Consider the following 23727-nt stretch of genomic DNA (forward strand, 5'->3'; position numbering starts at 1 on the left):
TGGGCACACAATGCCTGAGCTGAGTGCAGAGGGGCTCTCTCCACAGGGACAGCTCAGAGGAGGAGGCGCTTGCTGGGGATGCTTAGTGTGACTAGGAGTTCATCGAGAGTGAAACAGATCTTCACACAAGGGAAAACAGGCCACGGGGATGCTCAGCCCCTTCCAGGGCAAGGCATTGGGATTGTGGGCACTGGAGCGGCAGCTGCAGGTGTAGAGGTGGGTGTGTGTCCCAGGCCTCCCGCAGGGAGGATGTGCGGGACCCTCAGGTGATTCTCCTCCATCTGCTAGGGAGATGCTGTGCCTATTATCAGTTCTCCTATGAGAGACTCAGCTCTGGGGAAGTTCCAGGACAAGTTCTAGAACTTGGGACAGGAGACCTTGCAAGGGACGTTCCTGGCCATCTGGAGGAAGATGACAGCAGAGGAATTAGGGAGGGAGTGGAGTGGTACGTGTCTCAGAGGTGGGGGACAGGTACAGGGACAACTGAACCGCAGGCTGTGGCAGAGGAGGAGATGGTCCAGAGTGTGTGGTAGGTGGAGGGTGACTTTGAGAGAGGCTGTGAAGCTACTGCTCACAGGGTTGAGGCAGGTAGAGAGCATATCTGAGGGGCTGCAGTGGGTCTGGTTGTACTTTTGTCACATTGTGGTCATGATACAACAGTGTGGGAACATGTTAGCATAATTTAGAGACAATCAGGGCCACAGGCTTGCTTTTGTCTTCTAAAAGTGTAATGCAGGTGTCACCCACCAGACAGAGGACTTGGAATAAGTCATTCATTCATTCTTTAAACACTTATTTAAGGAAAGCCTGACATTTCAGACACTGGGGATGTAACAGAGGTTTAGGGACAAGGCCCAGGCCACTGGAGCAGGAGGAGCTGGGCAGAGAATGGGAAGGGAGATGACCCCAGAGCATACTCCAGGATTGAAAACTTTCTAATGTCCCCTAGAAGAATTGACTCTAATTGAGAGTAAGGGTTATTCAAAGATCTTTCCCTCCCCAGCATGCAGCTCGGGCTGAAGGGGCATCTCAGTGGCTGCAGGGCCTATGGGTGGCCAAAGCTCCAAGACACCTCGGCTCTGACCTCACATGGGGGCCAGGTGGAAGAGCAGGCAGTGGGGAGAAGGGCACAGCCCCTGTCCCAATTGAGGATACAGCAGCAATGCTGGTGATGGTGGCCATGGGAGTGTCCCAGTCAGACGTCCCTCCAGAAGAACCTGCAGGAGGAGCAGAGGTGACTGATGCCCTCCTTCCCATGGGCTGAATCCAGGCAGTGAGGAGCCAAGGGGTGGCCACAGCCAGGTCTTCCCGTAGGAAGCAGGGATCCTCTAATGGGCACCCCCCATGTAAAGATTTGCTCAGTCTGCTGAGGCTGTTTCTGACCTGCCTGTGGTCTGGGGCTCTTCATACCCCCCTTCCCCCACCCTCTGCTTGCACAGCGGTCGGAGCTATGAAGCGCCCTTCCTATGCCAGTTCCTTCCCCATGTGTCTTTCACTAGTATCCTTTGCCTCCCCCAAAATAACTTATGTATGTAATCCCCTCTTGTCATCTGTTTCTCACTGGCTCCACGCTAAGAAGAAAAAGCGGGAGGGAGGGAGGGAAGGAAGGAGAGAGGGAGGGAAGGAAGGAGGGAGGGAGGGAGGGAGGGAGGGAGGGAGGGAAGGAAGGAAGGAAGGAAGGAAGGAAGGAAGGAAGGAAGGAAGGAAGGAAGGAAGGAAGGAAGGAAGGAAGAAAGGAAATGAGAGAGAGAGAGAAAGAAAGAAAGAAAAAAAGAAAGAAAGAAAAAAGAAAGAAAAAGAAAAAGAGAAAGAAAGAGAAAGAGAAAGAGAAAGAGAGAGAGAAAGAGAAAGAAGGAAGGAAGGAAAGGAAGAAAAGAAGGAAAGAAGGAAGGAAAGGAGGAGAGGAAGGAAGGAAAGTAAGTTGGGGGATGGGGGAGAGCTTCAGGAAGAATAGTTAATGGACTTCATACCTAGGTGATGGGTTGATCTGTGCAGCAAACCACCAAGGCACGTATTTATCTATTTAACAAACCTGCACATCCTGCACATGGACCCCTGAACTTAAAATACAAGTTGGAGAAAAAAAATGAATAAATCTTGTCGGGGTTAGTGGCTCACACCTGTAATCCCAGCACGTTGGGAGGCCAAGGAGGGAGGATGGCTTGAGACCAGGAGTTCAAGACCAGCCTGGGCAACATAGCAAGACCCTGTCTGTACAAGAAATTTTAAAAATTGGCCAGGTGTGATGTTTCACACCTATGGTCCAGCTACTTGGGAGGCTGAGGCAGGAGGATGGCTTGAGGCCAGGAGGTTGAGGGTGCAGTGAGTCATGCTTGCACCACTGCACTCCAGCTGAATGACACAGCAAACCCTGTCTGAAAAAAGAGAAAAGAAGGAAGGAAGGAAGGAAGGAAGGAAGGAAGGAAGGAAGGAAGGAAGGAAGGAAGGAAGGAAGGAAGGAGGGAAGGAAAGAGAGAGAAAGAAAGATTCCTTTCTCAATTTATAAGTTGTGTGAATTTTTTTTTTTTTTTTTTTTTTTTTTGAGATGGAGTCTCGTTCTGTTGCCCAGGCTGGAGTCAGTGATGCAATCTCAGCTTATTGCCCCCTCTGCTTCCCGGGTTCCAGTGATTTTCTTGCCTCAACCTCCTGAGTATCTGGGACTACAGGCATGCGCCACCATGCCTGGCTAATTTTCTTTTGTATTTTTAGTAGAGACGAGGTTTCACCATATTGGCCAGGCTGGTCTCAAACTCCTGACCTTGTGATCCACCCACCCCTGCCTCCCAAAGTGCTGGGATTACAGGCATGAGCCACCGCACCCGGCCGCTATCACTCTTTTAAATAGTTCTTAACAAAGGGCATCCATCAACCCAAAGATGCTCCAAGGAAGCTGAGTCTCTGTCTATGGATGGAGGGGGAGTCAGCCAGGAGAATTCACCCCCTGGAGATGCACCATGGGCTTCTGTGGGGAATCAAAAAAATGTTTGTAGGCCAAGCATGGTGGCTCATGTCTACAATTCCAGTATTTTGGGAGGCCAAGGTGGTAAGATTGCTTGAGCTCAGGAGTTCAAGACCAGCCTAGGCAACATGGTGAGAGACCCTGTCTTTATGAAAAACAAAAAATTAAAACTATCCAGGTGTGGTGCACACACCTATAGTCCTAGCTCCTGGGAGCCTGAGGAGGAAGGATCACTTGAGCCCAGGATGTCAAGGCTGTAGTGAGCTGTGATCACAACACTGCACTCCAGCCTGGGCAACAGAGTGAGATGCTGTCTCAAAAAAAAAAAAAAAAAAATTATATATACTAAAAATTATCACCAATGCCCTAGTGCCCCAGAAGAAAATCACTTTACAGACTGCCACAGGTAAAACAACCTCTTTTACAAATAAAGTTGCAAATCACACAAGGAAAAAGTCACCATGAGGGAGAGTCTGAGAGGCCCCAGCCAGGAAAACTCACTTCTGAAAAATGGCATCAACCACAGAACAGAGACCAAGGTGCTGAGATCCTCAGCCTGGGAGCAGCATAGACAACACCCTGCTCTCTGTCTTGGAGGCCACGGAACTGGCCTGGAGGCCACTGATGGCCTCACCCATCAAGGTCCCCAACTCCTATGGCCCCCAAAGCTGAAGTGTACCTAGCCTAGGAATCTCAATGACTGAGTTCCTCTCAGGTGGCTTTGAGCAGCATGGACTTGGGGAGTAGGGTCTGCCCTAGGCATCCAGCTCAGACCTCAGCCTCACCTGACTGAAGCTGGACTGGTACTCCACATAGCCCTTGCTGTTCACATGCAGGATGGGGGTTGCTCTCAGGTCAAAGCCAAGCCATAGCTTGTTCATGATGGCCTGGGGGAGAGATGAGGGATGCAGGGAGAAAGGGGGTACCCGCTACCCTACATCAGCCCTCACATCCCCACTCCAGGGAGAGTCAGACAGTATGCTGCCCAGAGAGGAGACACTGGAGCCAGGAGCTCTCCAGACTAACCTGAGCCACAGCAGAGATGATGAGCTCCCCGCCAGCCCCACCAATCACTAGCTTTGACCCCTGGGCTTTGTTGATCAAGACGGAGGGCACCATGAAGGACGGGGAACACTTGCCTGGAACTGGGGGCCAGAACCCTCCGGGAGCTCTACCCACCCTGTCTCCATTCACTGCTGAGCAAACAGTGGCTTGGCGAGTGCAGTAACCCATCCAGGGGTCAGCATGCAGCCCCAGCCCAGCCCCCTCCCTCCTCTTCCATAGTTGGGGGCCTTGTGGACCCCGGGTGGGAAGCCTTGTTCTCACCAGGTGAGGGGGTGGTGCCGGAACCCCGGGGGCATTGCTCGCATAAGTCCAGGACCTCATTGTTGAGGATGATGCCTGTCCATAGTGAATACGCCATTGCTCCAAAGCTGCAGCCGTGGAGGCAGAGCCTGGGCTAGGACCCGGGGTTCCCACCAGACACCGCCTGCCCTGCCCACCTTTCAGGACCCCCTCATTTTACCGCTGCCCCAAAGCATGCTGGAGCCACTATTCTCTCCCTGGCACCAACCAGGAGGGGTCCCCAAAGACCCACCTGTGCCCCCATATCAGGACACCCTTCTGAGTGAGGCCACCCATTCCCAGATAAGTCTTCGCTTGGGGCCACCCCAGCAGCAGCCTTTCAGCCAGAGATGTCAGGGGTGGGGGCCTCTTTTGAACTAGAGGAGGAGACAAAGGCCAAAAGCAAGGTGCTGCCCCATGGAGACAAGTGAGGGGACATGGGGCTGGGGGAGTGCAGGTCTAGGAGAGGAGAAGTGAAGCCATCCATCTTCCCCCAAGCCCCACGCACAGTGTGTTGATGGTACTGGTGGCAACCACGGCGCCGCCATCCTCCTTCAGCACAGACACAGGGGACATGCCTGTCCTGTGGCCCCAGGCCCCAGCCAAGCTGTAGTGACTGAGCTGGTGGTCCCCCCAGCCATCGATCTGTTGGCGGATGAGCTGGGCCAGGGCTCCCCCAGCAGGTCCCAGGAGGCACTCTGGGGTGGGTGGGCAGGTGGCAGGGTCAGTGAGGGGCCAAGCGGGATCCATAGAACCAAGGGCAGGACAAGCTCAGCCCCCATGGGAGCCACCTCCAGTCTGTCTTCTACCTTGTGGCCAGGCCTCCCTCAAGCCCAGGCTAGGTCTAGACTCCACCCACTCTCCAGGTCCTTTGAGATATGGTGCCACTCCTGCATCTGACCCCTGTACCTGTCACCCCGGGATCCCTTTCAGTCCTGCCCTGGCCTAGAACCACATACATCTCCCTCCAACCTCCCCCTGCCGGGCCTGACCCTCCTTTCATGCTAAGTCCTGAGCCAGGGAGGAGGACAGCCCCCCATCCCAGCAACCTCAGCAACCTCACCTGGAGCTTCGGGTGGCTGTGAGGGTCCCCCAGCCTCCACCTCTGCCCCAGGCAAACTTGAGCATCTCCAGAAGGTAGTGGTACATGTTCACCCTCCCCTCAGGCCTGGCCACAGACTCTGCTGAGAAGTTGAACCCTAGAGAGGGGTCGGGGCACAGGTTGGGGTCACCCTATGTAAAGGGTTGAATGTTGCCCCCCCTCTGCAGAAAGATCCACCCACATCCTAATTCCCAAAACCTGTGGATATTACCTTATACAGCACAAGAGTGACTAATACCTTAAGTGGAAAAGTATATTAAAGATTTTTTTTTTTTTTCTTTGAGACAGTCTCACTCTGTTGCTCAGGCAATGGCCCGGTCTCAGCTCACTGAAACCTCTGCCTCCCAGGTTCCAGTGATTCTTGTGCCTCAGTCTCCTGAAACTACAGGTGTTCACCACCACACGCAACTAATTTTTTTGTATGTTTAGTAGGGACGAGGTTTTGCCATGTTGTTCAGGCTGGCCTCAAACTCCTGGCCTCAAGTGATCTGCCTGCCTTGGCCTCCCAAAGTGCTGGGATCACAGGGATGAGCCACCATGCCCGGCCTTTTTTTTTTTTTTTTTTTTTTTGGAGAGCAAGTCTTGCTCTATCACCCAGGCTGGAGTGTGTGGCACGATCTTGGCTCACTGCAATCTCCACCTCCCAGGTTCAAGTGATTCTCCTGCCTCAGTCTCCAGAGTAGCTAGGTCTACAGGCATGTGCCACCACGCCCAGCTAATTTTTGTATTTTTAGTAGAGATGGGGTTTCACCATGTTGGCCGGGCTGGTCTCCAACTTCTGACCTCAAGGAATCCACCCGCCTTAGTCTCCAAAAATGCTGGGATTACAGGCATGAGCCACCGCACCCAGCCTAAAGTACGTTAAAGATTTTGAGAGGAGGAGATGATCCTGGATTAATCTAGATGTGCCCTAAATGTGATCACAGTGTCCTTATAAGACAGACACACAGAGGAGAGGACACAGAGCAGAGGAGAAACCAGAATGACCATGGAGACAGAGACTGGAGTGAGGCAGCCACAAGCCAAGGAAGGCTGGCAACCTCCGGAAGTGGGAAGAGGCTGTGAAAATTGTCAAAATAGAGCTGCAGCCAGGCACGGTGGCTCACACCTGTAATCCCAGCACTTTGGGAGGCCAAGGCAGGTGGATCACCTGAGGTCAGGAGTTCGAGACCAGCCTGACCAACATGGTGAAATCCCATCTCTACAAAAATACAAAAGTTATCTGGGCATGATGGCGGGTGCCTGTAATCCCAGCTACTGTGGAGGCTGAGGCAGGAGAATCGCTTGAACCCAGGAGGCAGAGGTTGCAAGGAGCCAAGATTGTGCCACTGCACTCCAGCCTGTGCAACAGAGCGAGACTCCATCTCAAAACAAGACAAAACCAAACACCTACCCCATGATCATCCTTCCAGGCTGCCCCAGCTGACAGAAGGGGACATGAAGGTTGACCCAATATTGCTGCCTGCCTGGGTCACATAGGCCTGTCCTGTCACCCACTGCTCTCAAATGGGCTCTGGACAGAACCCACCAGACAAACAACTGAGAGATCCTCAATAGCCCTAGGGTGGAGGTACCATGACCAAACCCTTTCCCTGGCTGTTCCTCCCCATGAAGATCAGGGTGACTGGGAAGATGACAGGGCAGGAACCAAGGCCCCATGACCTGTCCCTGAAGGCTAGACAGCAGACAGGAACCTCAGGGGATTTGGCTCTGCTAAGTGGCTGCACTCCATGGCAATCAGCTGGGAGAGGTCTAAAGTGGAGAGTCACAGGGCTCCGTCCCCTGCCCTGGCCGGCTCAGCAGTTTCCTCTCTGCCTGAGAGCGTATGAGACATGCAGGATTCACAGCAGCAGGTGGGCAGGAAGAATGTCTGAGTGGGCAAACGATGGCCCAGACCCCCGCAGCTGACCCAAAAGGAAAACCCTGGGCTGGGGAAAGTAGGGAGACAGAGAGCTGCCTGCGATGGGGCACAGAAGAAGCCTGGCAGCAGCTGCGGGTTCCAAAGTGGGGAGACAGGAAGGGAGGCACTTTATCAAAGGTCATGTCAACAGAGGTAGGGCCTACAGAATGAAGGAGGCTTTTCCTCACATGCTAAGTGTGTCACATTCTGTCCCAGTCAGTCTTCTACCCTCTGAATGCAGAGAGGACACCTAGGGGGAAATGGGTCTGGGGAAGCCATGTCACCCAAGGAAAGACTGCAGGGGTTGGCCTAGAAGTCTTCTCCAGACCCCACAGCTCTTGTCCTGGGCACATAAGGTAGTGAGTTTCCTGTCCCCAGAAATGTGCAAGCCTCACTCACCCAGAGACACTGACTCTGGTGTCAGTACCACACACTTCCAACACACGTGCAATCACTTGAACACACAGACACAACTGAGCCTAATCTAGGCTGAGCTGAGCAGCTTCCCAGGATGCAGCAGAGAGAGGAGTATGAGGAAGAGGTAGACACGGCAGCCAGTCTCCAACCCAGCTTGATGGCTTTGTCACCACAACCCCAGAGCCACAAGGGTGAAACTGGAGCACAGCCGTAACCCCATTCACAGGCAGGACACTGAAGCTTAGACAAAAGGGATTTACCGAGGTCAGCTGGCCCCAGGAGGTCTGCAGACCTGCAGGTAAGCCAAGGACCCACCCACCCCTTATGCTGCCAGCCCCCAGCATGGAGTCACTATCCCTGGGTATGAGAACACAGAGATCTCTGGGGCTTCCCCAGGCCTGTCTACACCCCTGGACCGGACGCTTACCACCCAGACCTGGAGTTGGAATCCATCTCCCACACTGTCTACCCTTGCAGTGCAGAGTTGAGAGTGAGAAGAAACACCCCTTCAGTAAGATTTAATAACCACTACCTGCTGGAAACCTGTCGAAAGAACTACATATATATCCGTATATATATAGCTGAGAGGTGGCAGGTGCCCCCTGGAGTCGGGCAATGACCCCTTGCACAACTGGCCCTGTCCCACCGCAATCCACAGCCACAGCCCAGGAGTGGGACAATCATGGCCGAAGGACACTGGGTCCTCCAACCCCATCACAGCTCTGGCTCTACTCCAGAGCTGACCCCCCACCCCCACTCAGGGCTGCCAGATCCTCCCAGGCCTGTTTCTTCATGCTGCACTCTTCTCTCTCTCTTTTTTTTTTTTTTTTTTTTTTTGAGATGGAGCCTCTCTGTCACCCAGGCTGGAGTGTAGTGGCATGATCTCGGCTCACTGCAACTTTTATCTCCCGGTTCAGGCGATTCTGCTGCCTCAGCCTCCCGAGTAGCTGGGACTACAGGCGTGTACCACCATGCCCAGCTAATTTTTGTGTTTTTAGTAGAGAAGAGGTTTCACCATGTTGGCCAGGAAGGTCTTGATCTCTTGACCTCATGATCCGCCCGCCTTGGCCTCCCAAAGTGCTGGGATTACACGCATAACCACTGCACCCGGCCCACTCTTCCCTCTTAATTCTAAGAAGCCACGGCTCTCTCAAGGGCTTCTTTGAATAAGTCAGGTGACTCTGCCCCAGCCCTCCACCCACCAGCATACCTCTCTCAAACCCACTTATCAGCCAAGAAACAGAGACACCCCCCCACCCCCACAGCTCAGATGCAGTTGGATAAAGAACCCAGGGCTCTCCCCACCTGTAGGATCCCTCTGCAGGATGCACCCACATGAGTCTCACCCCCTTCACCCTGAAGTGCAACTCATTCCCACCGCACAGGTGCATAAACCGAGGCTCCAAAAGGAAGAGGAGTCCCTGTAGAGCGCAGCAAGCATATGGCAGAGCTGAGAATGGAACTCAGGCCTCCAGACACTCCCAGGAGTCCCCTGGCCTGAGCTTCCACACCTATGATGTCCAGCAGCTCAGAGAGGGTGAGTGGCTCCTCTGGGTCACACAGCACTGGGGCACAGCCAGCTGCCCTCACTCGCTGGCTCACTGGACTGACTCCGGATCTGGTCATCCAGCAGCACACGAAAACCAAGCTAAGATTCCCCACTGTGACCCAGCTCCTCTCTTCCCCGCTTCCCCTGGCAGCCTGGGGGTGGGCAGTGCAGTGTGGGGGAGGCTTTAAAGGCACAAGAACTGCTGCAGGTGGGATAAGGGCAGGCTCCTGGTCCCATCCCTGGGGCTGTGTGATCTGGGACGGCTGCAGGTCTGAGTCCGGTGGGGTCTCAAACCCTGAATGAGAGACCTGAGCTCCGAAGGCCTTGGTGGGGCTCAATGAGGCTGGGTTTCAGCAGAAGGTAGATTAGACCAAAGGTTCCCTGGAAGATGGGGCCACAGAACTGGGGTGCAGCCAGATGCCCACACCAGGAGGGGCTGGAGATGTAAGCATCTGAGGCCCCACAAGGTCTGAGGAGCCTAGATCACCTCTACAACCCCAGGGCAGGGATGCCTCTCCTAACAGGCCCTCTCCCCAACTTGCAGGGCTACAGGCAGGGTTCTAGGAACTGTCACTCCAAGGACCCTGGTCACCTGGGCTGAAGGGAGTCACATGATCCAGGAGGGTCCTTCCTCAACGCCCAATTTCAGGGTTCTGAGCAGGCAGGCTGATGGAGGACCCCAGGCAGTGGGAGCAGGGGGATGAGGCCCGTCCATCCATCACACCGTCACCTGCTCTGCCCCATTCAATGAGATGGGGTGGGTGCCCCCACAGGGCTGGCAGGCCCAAGCCTCTCAGCCCTCAGATCGAGGTCCACACATGGTCCGCAGCTTGCCAGAATTGTCTGAGCAAGGCGCACGCTTAAATTCCTTCTTTCATTCCATCATTCATTCTCCCATCAAATCCTGGCCCCTCCAGATTCTTCTCTCAAGGAGCCCTGACCTGGCTGGGCATGAGATAGTACGGTCACCCCAGGGGGAAGAGCCCTAGGGGAGGGGCAGACACCAGAATAGGGAATCCAGCCTGAGCTGGGATTGGATCTGGGGAGGACCTGCCAGGCAGAAGGAACCACCTGACCCTGAAGGCCAGGAATTGGAGCCTTTCCAGGAAGTGAGGGCTTCAGCAGACCTCTTGACCACCCTAGGCCCTTCCTGAGCCCTGAGGTGTCAAGGCTGGAAAAGGAGGTTGCTGAACTAAGACCTTCAAGGCCAGGCCAGTCTGGACTTTGAGAGCCCTGGGAAACTGGTCAATGTGTGACCGGGTCCAGTAACCCCTTAACCCTGGCTCACTCATTAAGACCCTGGTGGGTATCAGTTAGCTCCTTGGCCAGTTCCAGGAGGCAGGCAGAGGGTAGGGGTCATGGGAAGAAGGGAGTGCTGATTGGGGCGCTAGGTGGAGGCTGGCTGAGCTGGCTCTCTTGTGTCCTTGTTTCTTGAGGAGCGTTCCAGGGCCAAGCTGGCCTCCAGCCAGGGGTAGCTACCAACACAGCTTGGGGGGGTGCCGCCCCACCATCCTAGTGACTTTCATCTCCTTGTCACCCCTGTGTGCTGGCACCAGCAGTCCACACTGCCTCAGGGGCCTTTGCCAGACAGGAGGCTCAAGGGGCCAGTCCAGTGCCCGGCTCAGCATCCAGCCACACGGCCCTTCTGAGAAATGGGCCCACTGTGGCCTCCAAAGCTCTGTCTGTTTCAACGGGCTGGGATCTGCCCCAGCTCTGTACCTGGGAAAACAAGGCACTGGTGGGGCAAGAAGGGAGCTCCTGGCATAGGAACCTGCAGCCTGAGAGGGGAAGGGACCTGATGAAAGCCACTCGACAAGACAGTGACCCACGACACCAGGAAGGCTGTGCAAACCACTTCCTGCAACTGGCGTCTCATTGCAGCCCCACCCCGCTGGCAGGTCCAGGAAGCTGACCACACTGAGTATCAGGAATCACCCAGAAAGCCTCATGCCCTGAGCGGGCCATGGTGAGGGCCGTGGTGGGGCGGGGTGGGGGGTGGGGTGCATGGGTGGTGAGATCGCGAACCGCAGTCATGAGGCTGACAATAAGCGAGCAATGCGGATGGGTCCAGATGCCAGCAGTGCCTGGCCCATACTCCAGAACTGCTAGAACAACATCTCAGGGACCCCTGGGAGCCAGAAACCCATTATTATCCAGGTCATTTTGTGTCTCCTGGTGTCCTGCACCAAGGAGACACTTGGTAAACTGGCTAAATAGAACTGACTTCAAATCCAAGCATCATAGCATTTGACTCAATATTAGGATCACAGAATCTCAAGTGTTTGGTCTCTGATCTTCCAGCATCCCAGAAAGGTGGGCTTACATACCTTCCCCAATGGGGAGCTCACTACTTTCAAAGACAGTGGGACTGTAGTTGGTTGGCAAGTTCTTCCCAACATTAAGCCCCAATTTGCCTCTTTATAACACCTGCTGCAGGTGGGCCTGACCTCAGATCCTGCCCACTGTCTAAGGCCACAGAGCAGAGAAGCAGGGGCCACCCCAGATCCTGTACCTGGTCACAGCCTCTCTGAGTCACAAAGACCACACTGAAGGGATGGAGGGAAGACTTCAGCTCAATGAAAGGGCTGGTGCCACTCAGTTGTGATGGAGGGAGGTCAGCACAGGCCAACTGTGGGCATGGGCAGAGCTCCTGTGCCCCCAGAGCCTGGCCAACACCCCCAGTGCCATTTGCAGCATTTGTTATTCTAGCACCCACCTTTGATGTGAGGACACAGGCTGGAGCATGGCCGAGTGCTTGGGCCCTTCAGAATTGTCAGCTTGTGCATGCCTGGGAGCACTCAGCAGCAGGGCTGGCCTGGCACTTGATGGACCAAGTCCAACTCCCAAACTCAGAGGCAGGATGGCAGAGGCATGGGTCCTAGAGTCCCTGGGTTCAAACTCAACCCCAGCCACTGAAAGTGTGGGTAATCTTGGTAATCTTTCCTTTCCTGGCCTCAGTTTCCTACCTGAAGAACAGGGATAACTAGAACAGTTGCTGGGTGGATTCCCTGAGATGGCCACGCGCAGACTGTAGGAGGCACCTGCTACTTTCGAGGCCTCACAGGGTCTCACCAGGCTCCAACACCGGGCCTGTAGTAGTTTCTCTCCTTTCCTGATGAGCAGCTCAGAGCAGGGGCCCAAAGGGTGACCCTCCTATGCGCCCTGTCCTCCCTGCCCAAGGCACCCTCCACAGGTAGTATTTATCACATCACCTGCTAATTATCTGCAGTGTCTCAAAGCTCCAAGGAGGGGTTGGGGGTGGAGGAAGACTGTCCATGCCCCAGTCCCGACACTATCCCACAGCCTGGTCTCCAGGAGAACTAACCTGCTCCTGTCTCAAGGCTCCCTGGTGACGCCCAAGCCCACCTGTTCACACACAGCCCCCCATGACTTCACTGATGCCAAAACTGCCCAGCACTTTCCACGCACACCATGCTCTCACCTGGACTTTTGGGGGCTCCCGTTACCTCCTCCTGCCTCGTAGCAGCACCTTCTCAACCTCCCTTGCTTCTTGGATGCTGGGCTCAGGAATGCTGTCACTGACAAGTCTGCACCCCTGCTGGCTGTTTCAGATGTGCCGGGTGGACGTGCCCAAGCCTGAGTTAAGCAGCTGCCTCCCCAGACCTCCAACGGCCAGAGCAGCCAGAGTCTAGCCCGGGGCAGCCGCCCCTGCATCCTCACTGGTCCTGTCCAGCTGCTCCCACCTCTACACCTCACTCCCAGTCTCACCTGACTGCCAGTCCCCATGGGCCACCACTCTTACCTGAAGACTCCCAATCACAGGTCTCAGCCCCACTGCTGTCTCCCTACTGTAACCCTGGCAACTGGCATGCAATCTGAGCACACCCCTCCCCCACTGAAAAAGAAAACACTCCAGCAGCCCCCCTTGTCCTACCTTGCTGGCGCCCGTCCTTTCCTCTTTTTTTTTTTTTTTTTTTTTTTTTTGGAGTGGGGCAGCTGGGTATGAACTGTCCTTCCTATTGCTCCTTCCGGGTCTTTGGGACTTTGCACTGACTCCATTATCATGGAGTCACTCCTCAGACACCAATCACAGTGCCACCTCATCCTGAAGCCCTCCGGCACTGCATTTCACTCTGCAGGCCGGCTGCTACTGCTGCCTCCTCCACAGTATCCACAGTGCCCAACAATCTTCACTGAATGGATGGATGCCAGCTGTCAGGTGGCTGTTTTTACTAAAATGCATCTTCTAGGACTTTACACTGACTCCACCTAGCCACCTAACTGCTGGCATCTCTAATCTTGTAATCCCAGTACTACAGGAGGACAAGGTGGGTGGATCACTTGAGACCAGGAGTTTAAGACCAGCGTAGGCAACATAGTGAGACCCTGTCTTTAATTTTTAAATTATGTTATTTAAAAGGCCAAAGGGGGCAGGGTTTGGGGAGCTTCATGTGGAGGCTGACAGGAAGGTGAATAAGAACTCATCCACGGCCAGGCACAGTGGCCCATACCTATAATCCCAGCACTTCAGGAGGGCAAGGCAGGTGGATGGCTTGAGCCCAGGAGTTCACTACTGGCCTGGGCAAGATAGACAGACCCCATCTCTACAAAAATAAAAAAAAATTACCTGGGCGTGGTGGCACATGCCTGTGGTCCCAGCAACTTGGGAGGCTGAGGGGGACGATCACTTGAGCATGGGAGGCAGAGGCTGCAGTGAGCTCAGATAGAGCCACTGAACTCCAGCCTGGGCCACAACAAAAAAACCCAACTATCCACATGTCCAACTCCAGCAGGACAGAAACTTCTGTACCTGGGAGTCTTCCAGTCCTCACCTTATATTATCTCTTCATCTGACTGTTTATTTGTAGCCTTTATTTACTTTATCTTTTTTGTGATCCACCCACCTCGGCTTCCCAAAGTGCTGGGATTACAGGTGTGAGCCCCCGTGCCCAGCCTGTTTTTTAAAAATAATATTTTAGTTTTTACAATAACCCTTCATTGAGGTATAATTGAAACACAATGAAGTGGACATTCCAAGCATTTACTGGATTTAAGTGTGCAATATGATACATTTGGCCACATATACACATCCATGAAGCCACTATCACAATCAAGGTAGTCAATGTACCTGTCACCCCAAAGTTTCCTCATGCCTCTTGGTAATCCCTCCCTCCTGCTTCTCCCTGCCCACCACCATCCAAAAGCAACAATTGATCTGCTTTCTGTTTCCATAGTTTGTATTTTATAGGTTTTGAAATATATAAAATCATATAAAATATACTTTGTGTGTGTGTGTGTGTGAGGTGGGGTCTCACTCTGTCACCCACACTGGAGTGGAGTCTCAGCTCACTGCAACCTCCTCCTCTCAGATTCAAGCTCTTCTCATGCTTCAGCCTCCTAGGTACCTGGGACTACAGGCGCACGCCACCACGCCCAGCTAATTTTTGTATTTTTAGTACAGACGGGGTTTCCCCATGTTGGCCAGGTTCATCTTGAACTCCTGACCTTATGATCCGCCCGCCTCGGCCTCCCAAAGTGTTGGGATTACAGGCGTGAGCCACTGCACCTGGCCAGATGTACTCTTTTCTATTGACTTTTCACTTAGCATAATGATTTTGAGACTTACTCATGTGTACCAGTAGTTCCTTTTTATTGCCGAGTATTCCACTGGACGGTGTGTCACAATTTATCCATTCATCTGCTGATGGACGTTTGAGTTGTTTCCAGTTTTTGGCTATTACAAATAAACTGCTATGAAAATTAATGCATAAGTTTTTACATGGACATATATTTCCTTTTCTCTTGGGTAAATACCTAGGAGTGGAATGCGGGGATCATAAGGTAGATGTATTTTTAATGTTGTAAGAAACCATCAAACTGTTTTCCAAAGTGGTGCTGCAGTTTTACATCCCCATCAGCAGTGTTTGGGAGTTCCTGTTGCTTTACATCTTCAACAGCATGTAGCATCGTCAGTTTTTTAAACATTAGCCATTCTTCTGGGTGTGTAGCAGTATCTCTGTGGCTTTACTTTGGCATTTCCCTAATGACTAATGATGTTGAACATCTTTTCATGTGTGTGTTTGCCATCTGTATCTTCTTAAGTCTGTTCAATTTTTTTCCCCATGTTTTATTATTGAGCTTTGTGAATTCTTTTTTTTTTTTTTTTTTTTTTTTTTTTTTGAGATGGAGTTTCAGTCTTATTGCCCAGACTGGAGTGTAATGGGTTGATCTCGGCTCTCCACAACCTCTGCCTCTGGGGTTCAAGTGATTCTTCTGCCTCAGCGTTCCTGAGTAGCTGAGATTAGAGGCATGCACCACCACTTATACACTGTTGGTGTGATTGTAAATTCGTTCAGCCATGGTGGGAAGCAGTTTGAAGATTTTTCAAAGAACTTAGAAAAGAACTACCATTCAACACAGCAATCCCATGACTGGGTATATCTGCAAAGGCAGATACATCATTCTAAAAAAAAAAAAAGTCACTTGCACCTGTATGTTCATCACAGCACTATTCACAAGAGCAAAGACATGGAATCAACCTAGATGCTCATTAACAGTGGATTGGATAAAGAAAATGTGGTACATGCACACTATGGGATACTACTCAGCCATAAAAATGAATGAAATTATGTCCATTGCAGTATCATGGATACAGCTGGAGGTCATATCTAAAGCACATTAAGCAGAAACAGAAAACCAAATACCACATGTTCTCACTTACAAGTGGAAGCTAAGCACTGGGTACACATGGACATCAAGATGGAACAATAGACACTGGGGACAACCACAGAGGGGAGAGAGGGAGAGGGACAAATGCTGAAAACCTACATATTGGGTCCTATCTGGGTTCTGGGGATCATTCATACCCCAAACCTTAGCATTGCACAATATACCCATGTAACAAACCTGCACATGTACCCCTTGAATCTAAAGTGAAAGTTTTTTAAAAATCTCATGGGATTCATTGGAGCAATTAAAAGAGGTTGAGTCCATCCATGCCCCATTCAAAATCAAGGAGTGGCTCACAAATGCTCTGGTCTTAGAGTTTCATTATGGGTTTTGTGATACAACACAAACAGGCAGAAGGGAACTGTATTCAATGTACTTGAAATGAACCATCGCATATAAACTAAAACAATACCACTTGTGGCCAGGCATGGTGGCTCACGTCTGTAATCTCAGCAGCACTGTGGGAGGCTGAGGAGTCCAGCAGATCATTTGAGGTCAGGGGTTTACATGCCCACCAACAGTGTTTGAGGGTTCCCCTCTCTCCACATCCTCACCAGCATTCAATATTGCCTGTCTTTTTGACAAAGTCCTATTTTAACTGGGGTGAGATGATATCTCATTGTGATTTTGATTTGTGTTTCTCTGATGATTAGTGATGTTGACATGCCCACCATGCCTTCGGTTGGCCTTAGCTCAATTATACATCTAACATTGACATGACTAAAATCGTCCCTATGAAGCCAATAGTGCCATTGGTATCATGTAGAAGGATACAAAACATGAAACACCATGTGCCAGCAGACTGGTATCATGCCTGTGTCTTTAGCAGGAGTCCTCACAGCTGTCCACACTTCAGTCCAGGGGCTACTCTCTGGATTCTGCTCCCCAAGTGACACCTCAGGTGCAAAGGAACAAGGTCACATGGGTGGGCACAGGGCTACCCGGCTTAGAAGCCTGTGTCCCAAAAAGGAACTGAGATTTCTTTTAACAGTCCCATGGTCAAAGTTTTCAAGAGTCCCAGCAATGGACATGCCTAGTTACAAACACCACTGCACTCAGGGAAACCCAAAGTATGGTTTACCTCTTGATTTTTTCTCCAAAGTAAGCCACCAAAAAGTTGACCATAGACTTCAAAACATTTCTAACAATAGCAAAACCAACTGATGGCAGACTTCAAAAATTGCAATTACTCTTCTCTAACTCTAGACGCCCCCATTGTTTACAATTCATTCATAGCTCTCCCAATTCAGATAATGATGACCAACTATGGGCCATTTTTATATGTAGTCTGGTAACCCAACACAGATGACATTCCGCCTTTTCCAGGTTTCCAAGGGAACCAACTCAGAAAGTTAACCCAAGTTCATATTTGTTTCTAGAGAAAGATAAAAAAAAAATTTTCTAACTTTATTCGTGCATACACAATACAAGGGTACATGAAATTTCTGAGAGACCTTCAACCTCACTGCCAAATTTTCAAGAGCTGTGACAAACCTTAATGTCAAACCAAGACTGATTTTATAGCAGAACTGCCATCACATCTGTCAGGTGGATCTGCCATGGACTTTTTTGTGTCGTATCAACTGCTTCCCCATGTCTCTGAGTTGTTGAAAGTATCACAGCCCCAAACACATTTGTTTTTCTTTCGCTTTTTTTTTTTTTTTTTTTTTTGGAGATGGAGTCTCACTCTATCTCCCAGGCTGGAGAGCAGTGGCACAATCTCGGCTCACTGCAACCTCCGCCTCCTGAGTTCAAGCGATTCTCCTGCCTCAGCCTCCAGAGTAGCTGGGACTACAGGCAGGTGCCACCAAGCCGGCTAATTTTTAGAGATGGGGTTTCACCATGTTGGCCAGACTGGTCTCGAACTCGTGACCTCAGGTGATCCACCCGCCTTGGCCTCCCAAAGTGCTGGGATTATAGGCATGAGCCACTGCACCCGGCAGGCAAACACATTTCTAGTTCATGCATACATAGGCCAGGTGGGATGAACCTGCCCTGGGGCCCCCGATGGTGCTCATGGGTAGAGCAGGGTGATCCCAGGCTCCAAGATGGCAGGCTTGGATGCCGGCAGCAGGTGGTCTGGCCTGTTGTTAGGCCCCCTGCTGGTGCAAGCATGTGCCAGAATTGGCAGGAAGGGCAGGTCTATCCCCAGGTCCCTGGATGGAGTACTTGGGCACTTGTGGGGTGGGGGTTCTTTGGGAGGGGTTAGCCTGTCCTCAGGCCCTGTGGGAGCCTACATGGACACAGGTTGTGGTGGGTGGGCTGGGGTGATCCTCAGGTCCCTGAATGTCATCCTTGGACACCAGGGGCAGACGGCCTGGGTCTGTTGTCAGTCCTCCCTGTGGTATGTGTCTGTGCCCATGGCAACAGGTGGGCAGAGCAACTTCCAGGCTCCCGGGTGGTTTGCTTGGGTGGCAGTGGTGCTGACTGGTTGTGAGCGGGATGAGTCTGCATTCAATAATCAACTCAGAGACCCCAGATGCCATTTTCCATGCCAACTGGCCTGTCTGGACATTGTGCCATGTGGCTGGCCCCGCACTGGGCCAGGCCTCCATGAGTATAAGGAAACATGGGAGGCAGGAGGTCGGGGCCCTGCCCTGCGGAGGGAGAAGAATGGGTCACAGGCAGTGGTCATTGAGCAGAAGAGAGAATGAGCAGAGGATGTTGCGAGGCAGTGAGTATAAGGAATTATATCGCTGAAGGTATTCATCTGACATATACCAGAAACTAATACAGAGTACGAAAATACAAAAACCAAATAATCCAACAAAACTTGGGCAAAGAACCTATAGAAATTGCTGAAAAGAAGGCAGGAAATGAACTAACAGGTAAAGGAAAAGCTTGTCCACATCACTAATCATCAAAAAAATTTAAAGCAAAGCCACACTAAAAGAGTGTCCCCATCCACATAAGATGTATGTTGCCAAAAACAAAAACAGAATTTTGAAAAGGCAATCAACAGTGTAGATTTGCAGAGAGGGAAACTCTTTGACACTACTGGTGGGAATGTAAATTGGTGTACACACTATGAGCAATAGTCGGCAGTTCCTCCTCAAATGAAAAAATACAACTACTATGTCATCCAGCAATCTCAGCACTGGGAAATACAAAGTACATGGATGTATTATGCTCCCTGATTAAAAATGACATAGAAGAGCTACAGTGATCCAAACAATATGGTATTCGCATTAACACAAAAATACAGAACAGACACAATGAGGGAGCCAAATACCAAACCCAAATTCATATATGATAGATACATTAAAAAAAAATACACCCAGGGAATGGGAGACCCCAGGCTGCCTTTTGCTGGGATGCTGAAGTGTCCTGGGGTCTACAGATGCCGCTCACCTGGGCTCTGGATGGTTTCTACTCCATGAGGATTTCCAGAGTTTCCCCTCAGCCACCCTCAGAGTCAGGGGGACTCCCATGGGCCAGTGACCATCTGTCCCAGTCTTTCCTGTCTCCATGACACACTGTGGGACCTATGTATACTGCAATATGTAGGTGTGTGTATTGAAAATGTACAGTTAAGATGACCTACAACCGATGCTACTCGAAGTCTTCCAGAGATTTTTCAGATATCCCCAGACCAAAACAAACTACTGACATTCCATGGTTTTGCAAACCAGAACCAACAACTGCACAGAAACAGCTCCTTATGCACCATCAGACACTCTCCAGACCTGCCCCACGCTCGCAAATGTAACAAATGAGCATGAACCCAGGCAGTCTTCACTCCTAAGGGCCACTTAACAACCTCTATCAGTCATGCAGCCTTTGATCTGGGCCAGGCTGCCGACCCACAGGGGTGAATTGTGCCTCTAATGCTGAGTGTTGCTTCCCCTCACTGGGCTAACCCCCACCCTTGCACCAAGAAGGGTCCCTAGGGAAACTGCTGTTCGACATCCAGGAGCCCATGTGGAATGTTCCAGCAACCTGGATGGCCTCGGCCACCTCTAGTACCAGCCTTTCCCTCTGTGGGGCTCCCTTCCTGGCTCTTGCTCATGAAGGCTGATCTAAAGTGGCTGAGATGTCCTGCTCCCTTAGCCACCCAGGTCACCCTGATGGCATCACACTAGCCAGAGGCAGATGTCTGCATTCAAGAATGAGGTATTCACAGTCCGACTTCCCTGGTGCAGGGGACAATGTCTGGCACCTCCAGACAGCCAGAACCAGGTAAGGAATCCAGCTCTGACACAGCTCAAAGACTCTGTGGCAGACCTGGAGAGATTCTCCAGGCCTGTGTCCTCTCCTGGCTCACTGGATTCTTAGGAGGATTATTGAGACACTGGGCTTAAAGCTCTCAGCCTAGGGCCCAGAATGCCACAGGGAATCAAATCAGGGTGACCAAGGACTGAAGACGTCTCCTCGGCTGGGAATGGGGTATCAGGGTTGCAGAGACAAGGGGCACAGAGTGATGCCTGTATCATCGGAGGATCTGGTCCACCCTGGGCTCCTCAACCTGAGTGTGAGGCCTTGCTGGGACCTGAGCTCACCTGCCCCTTGGGAGTCCATTGTGACTACAGTCCAGCGGGATCAATGTCCTCACTGATGCCAGACAGAAGTCCTGGGGGATGCGGAGGGCATCCTGTAGCAGCAGGCAGTCTGGGTGGTCCACAGGTGTGTGCTTCAGCATGTCCTGGAAAGGGACGAGCTGGTGAATTGAGGGATATGTTTCCAGGGATCGGTGAGAAGCCCCTGGGTAATGCTCAGTCCTCACCGTAAGAATTCAAAGGGCAGGCCCTCAGGGACCCACACACATGCCTGCAAAATCTGAACTGAACATTAGAATCAGAGCAGCAGGGTTGACTCTAAAAGGGCCCCAGCTGGCTTTTCTCCCTGCTGCAGTCTTTACTCTTTTCTCCTGGCAGAGGCAGCCAGGTGGAGGCTCATCTCACCAAACAGCCGGGAGAGACACCCCTCTACCCACCCTGCAGCTGCTCCAAGGATCCTGGAGACAAAAAGACAGGGGTTGGGGAAGCAGGACCTACCTGCCTCCACCAAGAAAGCAATTGGCCAAATGCCAAGCTCAGTAGCTAAGCTCTATTGAGGCCCTGGCCCTGTTGGCATGGTTACCACAGGCCAGGGAGGCATACTCAGGGCCCAGGATCCCTCTGCCTGACTTTTCAAATGGTCTGTTCTCAATGACTCTGGTGCCCTCCCACACCGGGCTCAGTCTTCTGAGAAACTCCTAAGCCCTCTCTGGCCCTTCAGGGGCCTTAACACTGGTGCGTAGGACCAGGATGCTCTGAGTGACTTACTTGGTCAATGGGCTGGTACAGCAGAGCTGTTGGGGACAGCAGAGAGAAAAAGGACAATGACATAAAAAAAAACCACTCAACACCTCAGAGACCAGTTTTTTCCCCCACCTGCCTTGCTCCCCCCATGAACACCTGCTTGCAGGAAGCCAAAGAGGGTCCACAGCAGCCTTCACCTCTGTTCTCACTCCCAGGGCAGACCAAGCAGCAAGAACAGGTGACACACAGCCCTGGTGACTGTGTCCCCTCTCTACCCATGCCTATTCTCCCATCAGACTTGGCTTCTTTGAGGGCTGCCCCAGTCCTGTCCAGGCCTTACCTGGCTCAGAGCAGATGATCCCATGCACCTCCCACCCTGAATCACACGGCTACACCCAGCACATGCTACAGAGGCCCAGCACACTCTGGGTCACATCCAGAAACTCTACAGTAGGGGAGGGGACATGCTGTTTCCCAGGAAGGGCAGCTCCCCAGGCCTGGTCATTCTCAGACTCCTCCAGTCAAAGGCTGGGCACAGCCAGCTGGGATCACCATGCTTCACTCTGACCCACACGACTGGCCTTGCCTCCTCTATGTGAAGAGACCCCTGCACACAGCCTCAAACCCAGACATAACAGGACAGGACAGGCTGGGCGCTAGGGAGGCCAGCCAGATCTCCACACAAAGGCTCTGCTCTTAAGCAGGAGGCAGCCTCAGGGGCAAAAGTTTCCTGAAGAAACTCAGGTCAGGCCTCACATACAAGAGCCCCAGAGGCTGCAAAAGCACCAGTTCAGCCAGCCAAGAACCCAGGGCCACACCCTTCTGAAACCCAGACACCAAGTGAGGATCGCTGGGATTCGGCAGAACAGGAGGACGTGACAGCTGGCGGACCAACACTTCCCAACACCCTTCCAGCAAGCAGCTGCACCCCTCCTGATGCGAGTCACCCCACTTCAGTCCTGCACCTGGATGCCTCTGTCCAGGGGAGCATGATATTTGGCCTCCTGTCATAGGAGCAGTGAGAGGCAGGATGGTGGTCTGGGAAGAAGGATCCTAGACTGGGTGTCCCATAGGACCAGGTTGTGACAGATCCCACAGCCAACACTCATGCCCCAGCCAACCCCCAAACCCAACAGCTCCCCAAAGCCCTCGATGTAAACAGCCTGTGCACTGCTAAGCAGACACTTCAGGGAACAATCTGACGGCTGTGAAGAAGATGCAGCCTCAACAGGGTTCCACAAGCCTCCGCAAGCAAAGCCTTCTTTGCTTGGGTGCCTATTCAAAGCATTAGGGAAGCTCTTAAAAGATACAGGACCAGGCACAGTTGCTCACGTCTGTAAACTCAGCATTGTGGGAGGCAGAGGCAGGAGTACAGATTGAGGTTAGGACTTTAAGAATAGCCTGGGTGGAATAGTGAGACCCCGTCTCTACAAAACACAAAAATTAGCATGGCATGGTGGTGCAGGTCCATAGTCGCACCCATTTGGGAGATTGAGAAGGGAGGATTCCTTGAGCCTGGGAGGTCAAGGTTGCAGTGCCCATATCATGCCACTGTGCTACAACCTGGGCCACAGCACAAGATCCTGTTACAATCAAACAAACAAAAAAACAAACAAAAAACCAAAGATGCCTGTCTTCCGCCACATCAAATAAACCCAAATCTCCGCAGGGTGACACAGGGTATTCACATTTTTAAATATCTCTTTTGCTGAAGTAAATGTAATGGCTGAAAACCACTGAGTTATGTAAATACACTTCCTATGACTTATTTGTAGCCCTTTCGTATCTAGCAATTTCTACAGACCCTCTCTGTGGGCTTCAGAAGCCAGAATGCACGGGACCAGGTGTGAGGTGTCCTAGCACACTGAGGGTGGAGAACAGCTCCCAGCTCAGGGGGACCCATTTCTGAGGCTAAGGCACCCACCAGGGGCTCCGCCTGTCTTCAGAGGGAAAGTCACACCTCAGAACCCCAGAGACCCAAAAGAAAGCTCGAATTCAGCAGATACCTACCAGTGGGTCCTGGAGCGGCAGCCCCAGGAAAAACTGCCATTGCACTGTCAGCTCCCTCCAGCCCTCTCTCAGGTCCCAGCAGGAGGAGGGCTCTGACTAAGCTCAGAGGTCTCAACAAACGGCGGGTTGAACCTCACAGGAGTTATTAATAGGCCTATAGTTATCTCAAGACTCCTCCTGACCAGGACCAAAAATGAGTCCTGGGAGGGCAGCCAGGAAGAAAGCAGGGCAGAGAGGAAACACAGGGAGAGGGGCCCTGGGACCACGTCAGATATGGAGGAAACCAGGGGAATGAGGGCAGCCCTCATGATTGTGCTCCCCACAGCTCCTGCATGCCTGTGTCCCCTGAGAATTCAGGGTGAGGAGCTCACTCTTGCCCCTCACCTGTTCCTGGGCTCTGGCAGGCTGGCCTGCTTCCTGCCCCAGCCTCACCAACTCTCCGCATTCCTCACCATTGCTGTGGGCAAGCTGATCTCTCTGGTTTGCTGGGCTCTCACTCTCTGCCCAATGGCACCG

The 23727-nt window shown here is 52.2% G+C and overlaps 1 pseudogene; it reads right to left on the reverse strand.

Annotated features, from left to right (window-relative positions):
- Positions 1-3713: 3713 nt before the first annotated feature.
- On the reverse strand, positions 3714-23251 carry LOC126964067 (glutathione hydrolase 5 proenzyme-like; annotated as a pseudogene).
- Positions 23252-23727: the final 476 nt, after the last annotated feature.

Source organism: Macaca thibetana, chromosome 10 (assembly GCF_024542745.1).
Source record: "Macaca thibetana thibetana isolate TM-01 chromosome 10, ASM2454274v1, whole genome shotgun sequence".
In the NCBI taxonomy this organism is placed as follows: Eukaryota; Metazoa; Chordata; class Mammalia; order Primates; family Cercopithecidae; genus Macaca; species Macaca thibetana.